An 18870-nucleotide genomic window follows, 5' to 3' on the forward strand; every position below is an offset into this window, starting at 1 on the left:
TGTGCGCACGATGTGCGTTCAATTCGGTTTGCACCGCGACTTCACCGTCCCCACCACTATATTGTTGCCGTTTGAGAAGACAGCCGTCCCGATGCAACCGCAGCCGCCCCACACAGGCAACCAGGCTTTGGCGTTTTAGTTCTTCGCCTAACTGACTCGCACATCTCGTTTGCTGCCATTTCCATTCGCGATTGTGCACTGGCGTACTCTGTTGGTACTTACATTAGTTCACTAAACTACAGTGTGTTTCACAACCGCGATAATTATCATCCTACAATAAAATATATTTGCTTGCACGTACCTACACGCTGTGTATTTACAATCCGCAATCCGTGCGCGAATGTAAATTACAGTTTAGTAGACTCATTCGCGCGCATGTCGTATTTGCATTTACTCGCAGCGCTTAAAATGGCTGTCAAATCGGGTGCCAATCGTAGTTGAATGCATTTGTAAAGTATATTTGTTTAAGTGCATTGTTAACACGATCCTCAATCGTACAATCACGAACTCCTTCCGACCGAACGCCAGCGATTGTGTTTTACAACACGTTTTCTACACAAGTGCATTTGACAATATGGCAATGAATGAATGGAACACAAAATAGTAAATATTTTCTGCGCGTCACTGTCAAGGGGTGTTTCAAATGCAAATCGGCTTTAAATGTATGGATTTCCGATTTGTTTTTAGGTAATCAGTTCTATTCGTTAATAATTACCGAGCTTTCGCGCTTGTCGTACCAAAGGCCATCAACGGCATTAATGAGGATTTCGTTTGGACCTGTTTGAATTTCAAATTAGCTATGCGTACGCTCGTGCAATACACGACCGCGTGGAATTATTAATTGGCGAGCACTCAAATAATGCCGATTGCAGTAGGTCCTTAAAGCTTACTATCCTTCCACACTAATCTGAATAATGTTTCGATAGCATTACGCACGGCGGTTGATTAATCCGAGTATTTAAAATTCACAAATCGAGTGTGCGTTGTGCGTTGGCTTACGCGCTTTGTTTGCTTTGATTCCGCTGCCGTTTTTGTGGTGAACGCTTTGTGTATTATAATATTGTAAACGTGTCAAAGAAAACACGAGCAAGAAAAAAAAAACATAACGATGTCGACAGCTTTATCAGCGACGCCGACGGACATTGTGACTTTGGTGTATTGTAATGCGGAGCGCTTGTGGCTTTTTTTGTTGTTGTGTGAAGTCGTTTTCTTTTGCGACGCGCTCCGATTGATATTCACCCCCGAGAGTTTCGTTCCGCATCGCTCGCTGCGTTTTCCGTCCCCATTGTGGCGATCGATTGTGTGGTGTCCGTTCATGGGCCACGACATCGCAGAAATTAATACTAATGGGGCGCTGCCGACCGTGTTAACAACATTTTATACGTCGCCTTATAATAGCCAAACAGTGGTGGCAATTTTGCTGAATTGACTTCGGAATGGCAATAGCGAGGCGGCAGATGTTACACCAAGTCCCACGTGTTAAACTGTCGGATCTTACACACACTATTTGCTTCTGTGGTCAATTTACATTGAAATTTATGTTCTAATTTTTTTAAAGCCGGTTTTGACTCACATTTACTAATATCTCTGATTTTTTCGATTTTTTCGTCCGGGTAGTGTTTAATAAAAATGTAATTTGTTTTTACTCTCTTGTTCTAGATATAGTATGTGTCAATTCCATCAGTAAGATTCGCAATTTTATTTTAAAGAAATTAATTATATAAAGAATTGCTAATAATGCACTTCAGCACGCCATCTCGGATTCAACTAATTAACTATAACTATGATTGAATCTCAATGCCAACTTTTATCCTATAGAAAAGAGCTGTCTTTAGGGTTTTCCCGGCAATTATTCAAAATTTTCTCACCGTTAAAACCATCCTTTGACTTTAACGAACATATTAAAAAAAAAAATTGGACAAATTGGTTTAGGCGTTGTTGAGTTATGCGCTTTCCAACAGATTTTGGTTCATTTTTATTTTATAGATGGAATAATTGTATTCCAGATGCTTGTTGAATGTTGAATTTGGAATGAAGTGATTATCAAACGCTTACAATAAAAAGTAATTTATCACGCGCGGTTGTCCGAAATTAACATACAGCATGAATCGGAAAGATACGAAAAGCTGTTAAAACGTATTAGTGGAGCGCCCCGCTGCGCTTTCCTGCATTCATTATGCGTACACTCGCTGTTTGTATAATTCGGACGATAATACACGCGATAATGTAACCGAAACCGAGCACTTGTCACCGCCCAAATCATTTCGAAAAAAAAAACGAAATATAATTGTTTTTCAACAACATGTTAATCTACAATATGTTCACAATCGTTGAAAAACAGATGTTGCAACTCATAACCTCAAAAGTACAAATATAGATTCAATTGTAGCACATGCATGATTATTTGGAACATTCTAATTGAACCGTGTTGTATAGATTGGAATTGAACATAAATTTAAATAAATTTAGATACATAATTGAAAATGAACTTTTTTAATTTTTGATTGAAACGCACGCTTTGAACAAACGAAATTGAATTGCGGCGTAAATATTGAATACCAAAGCGTCAAGTTTTTAATATATCAACAAAAACATCACAATATCCAGCGGGGAAATATTTTTTTACAATTAAAATTAAAAATTTGTAATTATCAAGTGTCGCGTTAAATTCGCATAGCGCACCAGATAAGTCCCCGATAAACCAGCAAATCTAGTTAAAATTGCACACACACATGTCATCTTTTAATGGCGTTTTCATTGCGGCAAGGGACTTTATCCGGTATGATGTGTTTTATGACAACTGCGGACTGAAATAGCAAAAACCTAATCAACTGTAATAAATCCCATTAGAGCACATATGTTGATCGCAAATCCCCTGCGCGGCAGTTAAAAAACCTCCACTACTCATAAACTAGGGTTGAGCAAATTATAGGAGATAATCCAATCAACAAATCGCAATGAAACAAATCCTGAAATCGCTATAGATACACAAGGTAAAAGTCGTTGAATAATGGGGTGATTCAGTAGTAGGGAGACATCTTAAATAAAATCAGAAACTTTACTTTGATATGCAAATAAACATCACATCGAGAATAATTTAACTTGGAGGCGCAGCTAATGTATCTGGATTTGACTGATCAAAAAGATTGTGACAAGCACTTTTGTCTGCAAATACTTGTTAAAGTGGCAATTTCCCCCTCTTTCTTCATCGTACAATAGCGACCCTAGGATTCTATCTACCCTTAAGCTGTACATTTGTGTAGCGTCGATTCCGCTTCGCTTTTCGGCTCTTTGCGCTTGAAAAATTTACATAATAAGATGATCGCGTAACGTTGCAACTTACTACACTGAATTAGTGAATAAAGATTTAGATTTTTTGGTATATTTTAATAATGTCGTTTATAGTTCATGTTTAGCCATTCAATGCACGTAAAGTAATCTAAATATGGTTTGGATTAAATGGATTTCGACCACCTGGGGTTTCGTCAATTGCGATACTTATCGAACAATTATATCTGGAATAAATCAGATTTAAGCCTATACAGAATAATTCAATAGTAAATTTCTGTCCGTCGTAGGTTGGAATTCTCGTTTTTGTGCATTATCCAATATTCCCCAGGCATGAACGAAAAGTCCCGAAGCAGGTCCATTGGGAGCACTGATAATCCAGGATCATATGTGCACAACGGCGGAGTGCACATCTTCTTTTTTGCGGCGGTAGATGACGAGAATCCTAATCGTACACGACGAGGAAAACAACCTGCATCACCTTGCTGACACATTCTTATTAAAAAAGATTATCGTCGATTTTCCCCTCTGTACGCTGTCTTTTGCTTTGTTTCCCATCACTATTTGCACGTACGACTGCGCAGACTGGAGTTTGGAGGGTTGCTCGCTATCTATTCAACTACCGAGTGTCTACCACCCTTGAATACATAACATCCGTCCCGTCCTTGCCGATGGCGATGTCATGATACATATAATAAAATCTTAATTTGTCAAGTAATGCACTTCACTTTAGGGTTTTCCGCAGTGTACCCGCCTTCGTCTTCGAGAGGATATTATGGAGAAGAGAAGCTTAGTGCCCAATATCGTTAAGTGTAATTCGGCGCATTTACACTTGTTAGAGGGGCGCGGGAATGATGAGAGATAGTCGTCTGATAAAAGAGTAACCAAGATCATGCGCTATTAACCAAGCGCTTACTAAATTCAGCTGAAAGGGGTGGCGGTCCCCAAAAATCTCTTTGATATCTCCTCGGCCGCAGTATTGCGGCAATAATAGGCGAAAGGCTCGACGGCGCATAAAGGGTTGTCATTGTAATAATTGGAGACGGCTAACGTGTATGACTAATTGGACCCGATTTCCCTGGAATATTTGGAGGAGGGCACCAGACGCCATAATTGGGAGAGAATTCATCTGGGAAAACCAAAAATTTATGGTTACAGCTAAATAATACATTTGTATATATTTTTTTTTCAAATCGATTATTTTCAATCCAAATCGACTAGTAACGATTTATAATTGTGCTCTGAGCGCCTACTATTTGACAATAAAATTACTCGTCTACGTCTACGTGAGCAATGATTTAATTCGATGCAAATTTCGGTGGCTCGGTGATCACAACGTGACGAGCCGTAATATACTTTACAAGGCGCGTCAGAGGAAAAGGAATAAAAATGAGTACCTACTATTATGATGATGATGACCACGCTGCTGCCTACTTCATCACGTCCGAGAGGCAATAATAATTTGAGATGTTAAAAAATCCTCCACACCTTGGCATTAGTTGTTTAATGCATGACAATCAGATATACCAGTTTTGAGCCGCGCCGTTGGAATTTCATGATGCGATGTGTGTCTCATGCCGGAGGAATATTGTATACATAACACTTCGAGACGACGAGACGAAGAGGTGATAGACGATGAGGAGAACTCTTTCCGCCGATAAATAAGACACTTTTGTTCTGTGGGCGCTGCTCACGTTGGATATTTTTACCTTTTTTTCTCTCCTTGCACTGGCGATAAAAAGTAAACTCACTAACGAGTACTATTATTAAACACTACTCGAGGGTAATAACATAATAATACACTGATCAGCTCAAGTGTCGAGTAAATATGAGTAATTTATCGATGACTTCACGTCTTATCTACTTATAGTTAGTTCAAATAAAGCGTAGGTAAAATTCCAAATAACTTATAATATTATTCAAAAGTTTTATTGTTGAGTAGATTTTATTCGTGACTTTGTCTGCAGAGATTTTTATAGAAAAGCTAAATTACAATTTTTTTCATTTGAATTTTGAATTTTCATGGATTCCAAAAAATATTTTGAAACCAAAATTAGCAAAATTGGTCTCAAGTTTTAGTGAGACTAAGCAGTTTACTCTATAATATAAAAATAAATCGCAAAATCTGTTGGTAAGCGTATAACTCAACAACCGCTTGACCAATTTGGCTAATTCATTTTTTAAAATGTTTGTTAAAGTCCAAGGATGGTTTTTACGGCAAGAAAATTTTGAATAATTGCCGGGAAAACCATAAAGACAGCCCTTTTCTATAGGATAAAAGTTGGCATCGACATTTAATCATAGTTATAGTTAAATAGTTCCGAGATGGCGCGCTGAAATGCATTATTAGCTATTCTTTATATAATTAATTTCTTAAAATAAAATTGTGAATCTTATTGCTAGAATTAACACATAGGTATTATGTCTAGAACAGGAGAGTAAAAATAAATTACATTTTCATTGAACACTACCGGGACAAATCTGCGGGCAAAAGCAAGTTTTTATACCTATAGATTTATAGATATTTTTAAAAATCCTTCCTATATTTGTTTAGCGTACCATAGCAAGGTGAGTGAGTACAAAACCATAAAAATGTTAAAATAATGAATGTTGAATTAATTACAGTGTAAAGTATTTTATTGCCGTGGCTGTCGGAGTAGAGAAATACAATGTCTTTATTAACGTATTGTTTTATACCTCCAGCTCAGGCTGGTTAAAATGAATGCCTGAATCTTAAATCCAAAGGTGTGCGCGTATAAATAAAGCTTGAATAAATTTGATTGTTGCATTCGATAGCGCGCGCGCAGGGAAATTTATGATGCTGGTTAATTAAAATAAAAGGTGTACCAAAGTGGCCATCAGAGCCATCATCCGAATGGTTGGCGGCGGATTCGAGGAAAACTCGGAATTGATACATCAAACGCGCAGATAGGATCGGTAGTTTTTCGAAATCCGTATTGTTTGCCGCGCTGGTGGGATGATACCGAGCATTGAAACGTCTCGGGAATAATTACCGGGTGTAATTGTACAATATCGCGTTGCCCCGCTGCGGAGGATGAAATTACCTTACGGACATACGGACTATTCGAGGATAATAAATAATGAGGCGCGAGCTGGACGTGGCGTGAATAAACTCTGATGCTTGTGTTGGTGAGTGAGCGCCGAATCGTAAATTTCGGAGTGCGCACACCGGCGCTGGTAAGTTTTACAAGGCACCATGTTGATAGCAGTGTAATTATGGCACTTAATAAAAAGATAGCGGACGGATAGCGCGACGGCAGGGCACTATAAATTGCGCGCCAATGATTGGCGCACTCGGCTGCGCTATCAATGATTACATTATTCGCGAGATGCTGCGCGGGCGCGACCGTCTTCGTGCGCCCTCGGCCGCGTTGATATATGCGTGCACCTTATTTATGTATAGTAAATATTCATGTTGTATTCGATATGGGTATTCATAAACAACGTCGATAAATTCATGTCCGCTGCAAGCCATAATCTACGAGGTGGGTCTTTATTCATTCTTCATTCAACGCGCCCCGGCCAATATCAATGTAATGGCATGGAGTGGAAATTTTGCTCTGTGGTCGTCTCGGAGGCTCTGATTTTTTGCACCTTCGGTGTTGGCAACCTGCGTGTGGTAGTCATGGATTTGATTGGCGTTTGCGGTTAACGAGGTTGAAACAAGCCACAGGAATTTGCCTTACAAACACTTTTTAAAAAAATCTTACTATTGGTGTGATAAACGAACCAACTAGTTGCTTAATTATGTCTAGTTCATCAAAAATAAAGTAATTTCCAGAAGGTGAAGACATAATCATTCCAAATAATCAACTTTGTGCGGTCAAAAAGGCGTGAAACATATTTCTCAGCTTGGAATTTATTCAATGGCTGTGTTTTTATTAATTCCATCAACAACAAACCACTTACCAAGTCATTAAAATTCGAGGAATTGCCAAATACCTGTTAAACAATTAATATTTCACAAACCTTTTAGCACTTCCCGACGAATTCGCCGAATTGATTTTGCTTTGTGTGCCAAACAAACGAAAATAAAAGTTTGACAATTTTATTCACTGAGATGAAATCAACTAATTATGAATTCGGAGGTGAAACTGCTAATTAACAGCGCAGGCGGCTTAATTGGTCAAAAAAGCGTGAAACTTTTAACTGAACACTCACTTCGATGAATAGATGTTCCAGCTCGCAGCGAATTTTCGGCAGAAAGAAAGGGAAACTAATCAAAGAAACCCGAAGCGGCCGAAGCCATTTTGATTTACTAATTGCTCATTGTGTAGACAAATTCGCTTCCCTTCGTCGGCGCCCATTGTAACGTGCATTTTTCATGCCAGCACTTTTCACACCTTCATGCTTCGCTCGTCCTTTCACACCTTGTTCTTGTCACTTTGGCTCAACGTCTGTCGATCGCAATATTCTCACCGGAGCTTTTTTCTGTTGCCACCTTCGTTTTTTTTTTCAAGTTACTGGGCCGGAAAAAAGACCGCCGAGATGACAATGCGGGGCAAATTCGCAGGAATTCGATTTCGTTCAAGTATTTGTTATGTAAATCAAGATTTAAATTTTTTAAACGCTTTGAATAGTAATGAACTCTGAACAGGTACGAATTTGAAAATGGAATACACTTTCCTAGCGGGAAGACTAATTTAGAATCAAATATTATCCGACTAATTTCATTTATGATCTTGGTTATCTAGTAGTAATACATCACTGCCTGTCAGCCTCGTGCGTGATATTATTAGTGACACGGGAAGCACCTGATGTTGTTTCGTCGTGCTGCGTCCGTCCGCCATCACAATTATATTATTTTCCATTGTTTTAAACTCCGGATGGAAATGCCCAGACAATATAACGACACCGGCTAATGGCCAGCTCGTGGTAGACCAGTCAATGACTCAATCTACCACCCACATTTTATTACCGGTTTTATTGAATACTAGCTTTTGCCTGCGACTTCATCCCGGTGGTGTTTAATAAAAATGTAATTTGGTTTTACTTTCTTGTTCAAGACATAGTATGTGTCAATTCTATCAATAAGATTCGCAATATTATTTTAAATAAATTAATTATATAAAGAATTGCTTATAATGCCCTTCAGCGCGCCATCTTGGATTCAACTATTTAACTATAACTATGATTGAATTTCAATGCCAACTTTTATCCTATAGAAAAGGGCTGTCTTTAGAAAACCCTAAGCAATTATTTGAATTTTTCTCGCTGTAAAATCATTCCTTGGACTTTAACAAACATTTTTTAAAATAATTGGCCAAATTGGTTGAGGCGTTGTTGAGTTATGCGCTAACCAACATATTTTGCGATTCATTTTTGCATTATACGAGTAGAATGAATATGATCTTGATGGTGAGGTTCCGCGCGATATTAACAAACACTCTTTGTTATCAGAACAAAGACATTTGTGAATATAGAAATACACAAAATAACAGGTCATGATCTTCCAGCGTAAATTGCTGGTAGACTGTCAAGTGTAATTTAAGCTTTGGACACATTGTATGCGTGTGGCTTGAGCGCAATGAAAAGTTTTGCGAGAACAACGAGCCGTATTCATTAGAAGCAAACTTAAACGTGCTATTATTATTATCATTATCGAATTCCGCAGATGGTACAAATGGTACTACAGTGCAACACATCAGTGAACTGCGTGCGCTCCGCTCTCTGTAGGTTGGTACAAGATAATGATGTGCGCTTGGTGCTGGGCGCTCGTGAATTAAGTTATTATTTCCTCACCTGTCTAGTTGCCAATGATGGGATGCGTCTCGCCAGAGACCCAACAGAAACAAATAAAAATAAACTCGTCTCTCGTTTGAGGATGCGCTTAAGATTTCGGGCCTTTGCCGAGGTCCAATTTACCTCTGTTTTATGTTCGCCGGCGCAAACTCCGCACACTCCGGCTTCTGGAATTAATGAACGGTTACGTCGCAAGGATCAGAGCATACCCGCATCGACAGCTTGCAATCTATTTGGTCACCTGCAATCTCAATTATGTATAGGTATAATCCAAAAATTGCCAAAACCTGATGTGATGTCATTTTTGCAATTCAGGTCTTGTTGACCAAGGAGTATTTCGTTGCAAAGCGTAACGATGGAGAATCTAGGATGTTGAAGGTCTTACTTGAAACTTAAATCAATGAGCTTGTGTGATATACGATAGACCTTTAATGGCTCTTCAACCCTCGGTTTAAAGGTCTCTTCTAAGATGCTTCCATAGTTCCTGCTCCCTGGATACCAAGCGCGCCTTTGCTATCGCATTTTTCCGCTAAATACCAAAAGGAATTACATCATTAACTTTTAATATTATTAAATTCTTGCAATCGATGGTGCGGAAATGTTCCGCTGAACTTTGCCCGAAACTGAAAATTGCAAACTGATACGCGCGCGCTTTTCCGCCTGTCCAGATACAAACATAGGGGGCGCGGCGAGTTAACGATACATGAAACGATTTCCACATAATGAAAGACAAACACATAGTTCGTTTGCGGCGCGCATCGGCGAAATTGGCGGTTTAAGCAGAAATTCCATTTGGCCCTACGAGCGAATGAGCATGAACACTGGTACGCATTCGCCGGAAAAAATGACGCCGAGGCCGCAGAATTTAGTATATTGGGTCGTCGTCATGACTACACGCCGTCTGTGGCTTAATCCGTCTACCGCCGAAGCCGGAAAAAGCTAGAAGTGAGAAGAGGCCGGCCATAAGAAGCGCAACGCATGGGTAGATAGGAAATGATAAAAAAGAAGAAGCAACCGCCAATTATCCTCTCAAATCCGGTCGGAAGGTGTGCGCCCAGCTGAGACCAAGAGCTAATATTTAAAATACGCGCACGCATTGACGCATATTGAGCACTAGATCTGTCTGTTGGTGAACTACGAATTCCGGAAGTGGGGAAAACGGAAAACAAAACAAGCGCTATCTCTTTCGCGTCCCTCAAAATGCTGGAACGCGCTGGAATTTACGACGCGCGCAAAATACGAATTTAATTGGATTTCGCGTTTACGTGCTGCAATGGTTTCGCAATTACCTGCGCCAACGATGAACCAAACTAAGCGGGCACAATGCAATTAAGAAATCTTAAATAGCGTTATTTGATCCAACTCTGCTTAAACGCATTCTTGTCAGAATCACCCAGCAGCGCGCAAAACAAACATTTCATCAACATTTTTACACAGAGTTACGATCTCGTTAGTGGCAAATAAATACCATCCAACTAATCCAAAAATCCGCCGAGCAAACAGAGTGCAAAATTAAAAACGGAAATATTAAGCGCGTGTAATTAGTACTTCCACTTGGAGTTTTACAACTATCCGGTGCGTTCATTAATTAATTAAGAATTGCCGCTGGGCGAACCTTTGAGTTGGAAATCTTTGAATATGAATATCAAATGACTGCATTATTATTAAATTATCTACCCACATAGTGAATTCTGGCAAAATATTAGATATTATCTTATTAATTCATTGCTTGGTTGCTTGTTTCGTTTAATTTTTACTTTTATCGTTCTTATTAGCTTTCATTTCGTTGAAGGAATGTTTTAATTGAACAAAACGTCAATTTTTGCTATTTATATTCACCGTTAAGTCTAGAAAGCTGTGCAATAAGTGCATATCTTCTATATTATAGAAATGCATCGCAAAATCTGTTGGTAAACGCATAACTCAACAACGCCAAGACCAATTTGGCCAGTTCTTTTTTTAAATGTTTGTTAAAGTCCAAGGAAGGTTCTTACAGCGAGAAAATTTCAAATAATTACCAGGAAAACCCTAAAAACAGCCTTTTTCTATAGGATAAAAGCTGGCATTGAGATTCAATCATAGTTATAATTAATTAGTTAAATCCGAGATGTCGCGCTGAAGTGCATTATTAGCAATTCTTTATATAATTTTTTTAATAAAATTGCAAAATATATTGACAGAATTGACACACACTATGTCTAGAACAAGAGAGTAAATACGAATAACATTTTTATTATTCAGTCGGTCGAAATCGCGGGCAAAAGCTAGTAATTTAAAAAGACTGGTTTATATTATAGGTAGGTACTAAGGATGTAATGAAGATAGCCAGTAGAATTTATTAAATATCCTTTATCACGCTCGCAGTAAATTTTCATAGAATTTGATTAATTTCGCAACATTTATACTTTTAAGCACTTTCGCGTCACGTCAGATGTTAAGGTCGTAGTTTAATTACGCGGGGCGTAGCGCCTGCAGAAGCCGCACATAAAACACACACGTACGCGCTGGAAGCGGCTGCGGAAGCGGCGGCGGCAGATACGAGAGTAAATAGAGTGTTTTCGGGAAAATTAATTAGTTATACGCGATATACGATATAATTAGCATTGTGATAACGAATTAATGTCGTTGCTAAACAAACGTGGCGCGGCTGCGTCCAGTTCCAGTTAGTTAGCGAAAGTTTGAAATTAATTAAAATGCACGCTGACGCCGACAACAAAACTAATTTTTATCAGTTTATCATAAACTTGTTAATTAACCGGGTTTATAATTAAAATATAAATATTGTGTTTTAACAGTAGGGGGAAGTCCCGTAACGCCGGACGGCACCTAGCACCGGACACTCGTACTATTTAAGCTAGTTTAAATCTTTTCATTTCAAAAAACAAGTGAAAGGGGCGCGGGGGGCACACAGGTACAGGATCACTCGTCGTGGCTCGCCAGTAACGCACACGGCCACGGCGGGAGCAGCCGTTTGCTGTTTCAGGCGCAAAATCACGACGTCACCTAAATATCAATGTATGTAATACTAGTATATTTATGCATTTACATTTGAGTGGTATTCAAAGATACAAGTAGTACTTGATTGTTATCCGTAAAATGGTAGAATATTATTAGATTTTTTAAACAATTTTGGTAGGTATCACCAAATGAACGAAAATGTCTGTCCCTTAGCACCGGACACTAAGTTGTCCCTTAGCGCCGGACAGTAAACAAATTGATATTTCTTGTGAGAGAGAGAGAGTGAGGAGATGGCTATGTTGCAGTCAATGCATACATTTAGTAAATGTATACATTTACTAGTCAATGCATACATTCGCTAAAATTCGTAGTTAAAGTATTCATTGTAACTGAAATGAACACATTAGCTAGTGGATGTATGCATTCACGGGCTGCTTCTAGTCAGTGAGTTAAATCCGTTGATTAAATCGTTAAATTCTATCACCCCACCCCCCACCGCCCCATAAATAATACCAAACAAGGTAGCCTACCTAACCATATGACATATTTGAAATGTCCGGTGAGGGGGGTATGGCACAAATATGTGTCCGGTACTAGGTGCCACTTTTTAAAACTATACTTTTTATTACCAAAGTTTGATCGATAGTATTAATTATTTTTTAACAGAGGTTGCATTTTTGTTATTTTAATTTGATTTCTAACTTTGTTAACTACTATATGTCATAATTTAATTAACATTTCTTCAAATATTTTTTGATTTATTTATAAATAACCTTAGGTGTCCGCCACTAGGGGACTTCCCCCTAACTATTATTTATAATAATTGTGTACATTTGTAAATCACATAATCAAAATTTCAATTTTTGGACAAAAAAAAATCATGTTTCGAATTGTGCTTAATATCCAATAAGATTCACGTTTGCCAGAAGCTACGTTATTGTGTTATCGATTTGTGTAAGCAGTAATCCCCGAAGCTTTGCCGCCGACACACGCATCGTCAGCTCATAATTCGTTTTAATCGTCTTATTAGATCTATTTTCGCCCTCGCCGAACTGTTTCGGCTTCCTGAAGACAGGCTTTGCGCCCTAGTCCGCTTGATGTGACCGCCACGCCACAACCGAAGCCGACATTGTCGGTAAATAAGAACAAATACAAGCGAATGTTTGCCGATACTGACTTAGTCGGCGTTGAATGAGAAAAAGTTGCCGTCGTGTTTTTATTCAGGTACGAAACTTTGCCAAGGTGTTGCACACAAAAGACGTACAGATTTTTCACGCTGTGTGATCGTTTCTAACATCTACGGCGATTCGTTATACCTCGTCTACTTTACATGGAAATAAAATAAAACCGACGGAAAATAGAAAACCAGTGATTCCAAAAAATAAAAATAAACTAACATCATTAATATTTGTCGTTGCCGTGTGTACATTCATTAATTTGCATAAGCTATACGCGATAAATTAGTCATCGAGTTCTTGGTTTACTTTAATTTCGCTTTCCAGTTCACGGTTATACGAAACTCGTAAATTTTAATGGATGTTATTTTAAAAATAAATTATACTGCGCGATGCATGAAACATTAAAAATTTAAACTAAAATTTAAACCGTTTAAACAGTTGTTAATAAAATGTTTGGTATCACTGGCTCGTAGGTTAGATACGTACCTACCTCATGGTTCAATGGTGCAGAAACGATGCATTCTGTTTGCCGTGCAAAACCGTCGGTTTGACTGTTCGACTGAAAAGACGCGACCCCCCAAAAGGCGCGTTAAGCTAATCAGCGTGAACACGATGGATGTCACCCGAGGACGAGCAGCTAAAGAAAATCATGGCATATCTAATGATCAGCTGCTACCTTCATGGGGAATTTAAATCTTGCATTGGAACATTGGTATATGCACATGCGTATGCACATGCATGATAATCCAATAAAATAACACATGACAAGATCAGGCGACATACGACGTAGCCGTCGGCAAACACCATGTCAGGAATTTTATGTCATTCAGGTTTATTTGTTTGTGCGGTCTAGATTTTTAGGGTGGCTGAAACGTCTTTCGTAGGAAAAGGAAATAAACACGTCGTCGAGACAAAAAGAAAACTTTTTTGATGAGGCCCAACTTTGCAAATAACAACAGCTCAAAGGGAGCAAATATAATAAATATATACAAATGCAAGGGATCCAGGGTAGAAATATGTAAATAAAATTCATAAGAAATAATAGGTGGTCGCTATTAGCATATGCGTCCAGACTGCAAAATGTGCATTGCTTACATAATCTGGTCCAATATGAACATCATAAATATTAATCTAAAAATGTTGGATCCTATTAAATAAATTGCAAGTATATGTACGGCGGTTTTTGTCCCGATAAGATGGCTAGACACATTCCATTGTTCTTTGTTGTAAATTGCGGCAGTTCGCGAGTCGCGAGTTGCACACGCGAGCCAGAGGAAGAAGGCGGAGAGAAAACGTGTGCCGTGCATAAGCAGACACGAACGTCGGCCGCGGCGTCGAGTGTGAGTCGTTACGAGAACATGATGTCTTCATTACGTTTCACTCGAACCGCTTCGCCGCACGTCCAACGGTACCGACTTTCCAGCGCTGCACGCTGATGAAGGTGAAGAGACCAGAATAAAAAAACAACACCACAACACAACACATTGGCAAGAAGAGCGAGTATGTTGTGCGCGTATTATTATTATTAGCGTGGTCTGGCGGTCTGCGCTCGTCCTCCTCGTTTTTGTTCTTCCTCGGTCCGGCCCAAATTGATTGGCCGTGAGGCTCCGGCCAGGCATCGAGCACCCGAGTCGCGTCCGAGACTGATGAAGTCATTAAAAGATTGGACCGCGGGGCCGCTCATTTTTACAATATGACAATATACAATAAGCACACGGCAGCAGGTGGAAGAGTGTATTTTGCGCTGCGTGTGCATCAGGCGCCGATTTCAGTCGTCAATCTGCATCTGCAGACCAGCAACGATGAAATTGGTTGTCCGAATGGCGAGAATTCACAAGTGCGCACTCGAATATTTCTTTCTCCCCGGAGCACCGAGAAGAAATATGTAAATTCAGTACAACGCCATTGCTAAACGGCAATTTTCCCTCCGACAGCGATGCACCAGTTGCTCGTGTAATTGCGAATTCATGCAACCGCGCCGCACGCATTAAAAATCAAGCGTGGATACGTGGCAGCAGCGCAATAAAAGTGTTTAAATTTTTGATGCAGCAAACACCTCCACAAAACACGAATGAAATTGCCACGTTGAAAATGTTACCGCGTTTTATTATTATCTATATCCATGCAACCACAGCCCACACCTACAAATCGTAAAACCGTAAACCCCAAACATAACACGAGACTCAATATGAGCGCACGCCGAAAAAAACGCTGCCGGCCGGAAAGTTGCGAGTGCCTGATGTGCGGAAAATTTTATAGAGGAACAAGCTTGATGCCTGCATAAACTTCCATCATAAATCTTTAAAGCGTTTAGAGCCATCCTCGTATTCGGCGCGCATAGTAGACGGATAGAGAAATAGAAATCCACGAGCGGGGCGAGCGCTGGATCCACGGAACTTGCGACGAGCACGAGAGAAGTATGTAAGTACATTTCTTCTGGATGGTTTTCTCGTGAATATCCCACGCCCCGCACTCTTGCACAAGTTGATGCTTGTGTCGTTTAGAAGTACTTAGAACAAAATCGAACTTTTCGCCGCGTGCAGAAAATAAAAATAAATTTACATCGCTTATTTAATTTATTAAAACAGTTTACTTTTATATTTGAAATATTTCCCAGTACCTATAGGTACCTACTCGTAATCATGATGGACAGACTTTACGTTGTACCGATATCAAGATTTCAAGAATGTAAAATATGCTTTGCATCAAAATCCGTCTCTCAACTTGGCTATTGATTTTGTGAGTATTATCAAGCCGGAGACATCAAGGAATTTTTCAAATGTCAACCGAGAACCGAAGATTTATAAATGTTTAACGTGGAGACTGGTCTTTTCCTCGCTACGATTGACTTTGATTGAATTTCGAATCAAATTTGTAAATACAGAGAAAAAAAAACCTTCGGACCGGTTGGGCGGGTAGATGGGAATCGTTGCCTAATGCGTATATGTCATATTAATTATCATATAATAAAATGGGTAGTAGCCGGTTTCGGAAGTCCCTGCTCGCCGAGATAAAAAGGCCATACAATGAATTATAAGCCACTATCAATTGACATATCTCGGTCGGACGCACTTGGCGCTCGCTCCAGTTCCACGGTTCCTCGTAAACACATCGTAGAAGAATGGAAGGAAGCCAGCAACGCGTATAAATGAAAAACAAACGATCGGAGCGGAGGAGAAAAATGAACGTCCAGCTCCGCAGACGAAAAAACACAGCGAACTTATCGGAACATAATTTTTCTTTCTCGTTGGGCACGAGCAACAGACACAAGACCTTCAGAAACGACTTTCAGGTATGATCATCAATCTATACAAAGTGGGTATTAAATATTGAGTCATTCAAATCATTCCTAAAAAAAATCATCTATCAAGATATTAAATTAATTAACACATTTTTAACTTATAACCTGGTATTTTAAATTTAAAATTAATTTTTATTTATTTTATTATTAACATTACTCAAATTGAATTTTACCTTAAGTACGCTATTGTTTTATGCTTGCAGCACAATAAATATCCTACACCTTCAAAGTGCTTAAGATTTTCTGTTCGTTTTATAGCCGAAAATTTCACCTGAAAACGTTTTTGATTTATGTTTATTTAAATAACACATTGTGGGCTTTTGTTCGTAGTTAATAAACACTTCGGTGCTGGTGCCGGACGATCGCGCTCATCGCTGTGGGGGCCGGCTTATTATACTTTACAACATCGTAAACGTAAAATGGACGCCAGCAAAGAAGGTATGTAACTAATTAGGTGCTTAGATGTTACAACATCGAACATCGCCACACGAAATATCTTAATGTCTAGCGATCGCCTCTATTTTTTTTTTGGATTTTTTTCTTCACGTTCCTATCTCGTATATAACTTTATTCGATTCGATAGCGCCCAATTGCTCGCATGTGAGCGTGCCGCGTGATTCAAAACGCCGAACATGCAGATAGCGCCGCGTGGCAGGCAATCAACTGGTTAATCGAGCCGATATAGTTACAATATGATAATTTAAACCATAATTTACGCATACTTTACATCATAACGACTCAGGTTTGAGATGCTCTAATCTGCTTCGACTTTCATAGTAAGTACAAGAAGCAATTTACATTTATATATTTTTTGAGGTTAGGTTGTGGCATGCTGTGTTACCGTTAAGCGCTTTGGTGTTGCACGCGTGGATAGTGAGAAATTGTTGCGGAATTGGCAGCCATTTGGTAGTTTGATTAAAATTGAGGCGTGTGCCCCTCTTTGTAATAATACTATTGTTTTAGGGCGAGCCACTCCACCTCGATGCTTCATTCCTTGGGTGGGAAATAATAAGTAGCTGTCGTGTGCGATTGCACCCTCTCCTGGCCATTGTCACGCCATCATGTTGTTCGTCTCCACCACACGCACGCCCGATGACAAACCCCACGAATTATCTGCGCTCATTACAGCGCCGCAGCGCCGAAATTGAGTAATGAGTATATTAATGGCGGCACAGACGGTGCACAACGAACAGTAAACAGCCAACAGTCGGCAGTCGTCATTCCAGACAATAGCAGATGATGCACACGACATGCAGGCGTGTTCAAAAGAGAATTCTGTCGATATAAACAAAATGTTTACATGCGACGGCGTGGTGCTTGTGTGGAAAAGCAAATATTATATTAGCGCACACCGCGCACGAATCTTCGTGTAATTGGCGCATTATTCACGATACGAATGAAATGAAACCGGCAATTATCCATTATTTATTTTAATTAAAGTCTGGACGCGTCTGTGCAGTCGCCGCTCGCCGTTAAGCCGTGCCACCGCCACCAAGGGGGATTGCGGCCGCTGTGGTGCGGTTCGTTTCGGTGCCGCCACGCTCATTGGGTGAAATGTTGCTTAATTGCTTATGGAATATGAATTATAAGTCTAGACGTTGCACAGCTCGATATAAAAAGTGGAGTGGTCATGTGAATAAAACACAAGAGATAAAAAAGAAATTCATACCCTAGTGTGTAGGTATCTATATTACAAATTATATTTTTGTTTGTAGATTGGGTTGCGGCGAAAATTCACGATGCACTCGAACATCACGCGATAGTGGGTATAGTTGGCAGATAAATATATACGAACCGTCGGCGAGTGGAATAAAAAACAGATGCAAATTGAAGTAAATTGCTGATGCGCGCAATGCATCCCAACAAAAAATGCTTTGCCCATTTCCGTCATTTGCATTTGCATCCGAAATATGATTAAATCATTAGTACAATGCACCGCTCAGATTTCCATGCACAGGTATACTACAAAAAATATTTAAAATCCAATACTTACGATTTGCAACTTAATAAAGTTAGCAAAATGTACTAAAAATACCATGAGACACATATGCTCATTGCTCATGCTTGTGTTCGCCCCGGCGGATATAAAAAAAAAACGAACTCTGCACATGATGTCGTGATTAATGTCTTCATTTTCGACCTGCCGGGTTCGTTGTCGTGCCTTTGTCACGTCGGTGCGGGCATAATTAAATGAATGTGTTGTCTGGCATTTTTCGTTTTCGACGAAAATACGCAAGAAAGAATTTTACCACGAAATAATCAACGGAATCAACCGCAGAACAAGGTGTAACAATCGAACCGAATCAGATAAATAACTGATAAAATAGATGTACAATTGCCGTGATGGCTCTAACTTCAACACACCGTGCGATAAAAAATTTA

The 18870-nt window shown here is 39.4% G+C and overlaps 1 long non-coding RNA gene across 1 annotated transcript; it reads left to right on the forward strand.

Moving 5' to 3' along the window:
• The first annotated feature begins 15864 nt into the window (after positions 1-15864).
• On the forward strand, positions 15865-18182 carry LOC135798864 (uncharacterized). Its single transcript, XR_010549792.1, has 3 exons — positions 15865-16479; positions 16819-16926; positions 17452-18182. It is a non-coding gene; the product is annotated as an uncharacterized lncRNA (long non-coding RNA).
• The last annotated feature ends 688 nt before the right edge of the window (positions 18183-18870 follow it).

Source organism: Atheta coriaria, unplaced genomic scaffold, assembly GCF_025399875.1.
Source record: "Atheta coriaria isolate IRGN ID8LTWV9N9 unplaced genomic scaffold, Caltech_Dcor_3.1 hic_scaffold_9_pilon, whole genome shotgun sequence".
In the NCBI taxonomy this organism is placed as follows: domain Eukaryota; kingdom Metazoa; phylum Arthropoda; class Insecta; order Coleoptera; family Staphylinidae; genus Dalotia; species Dalotia coriaria.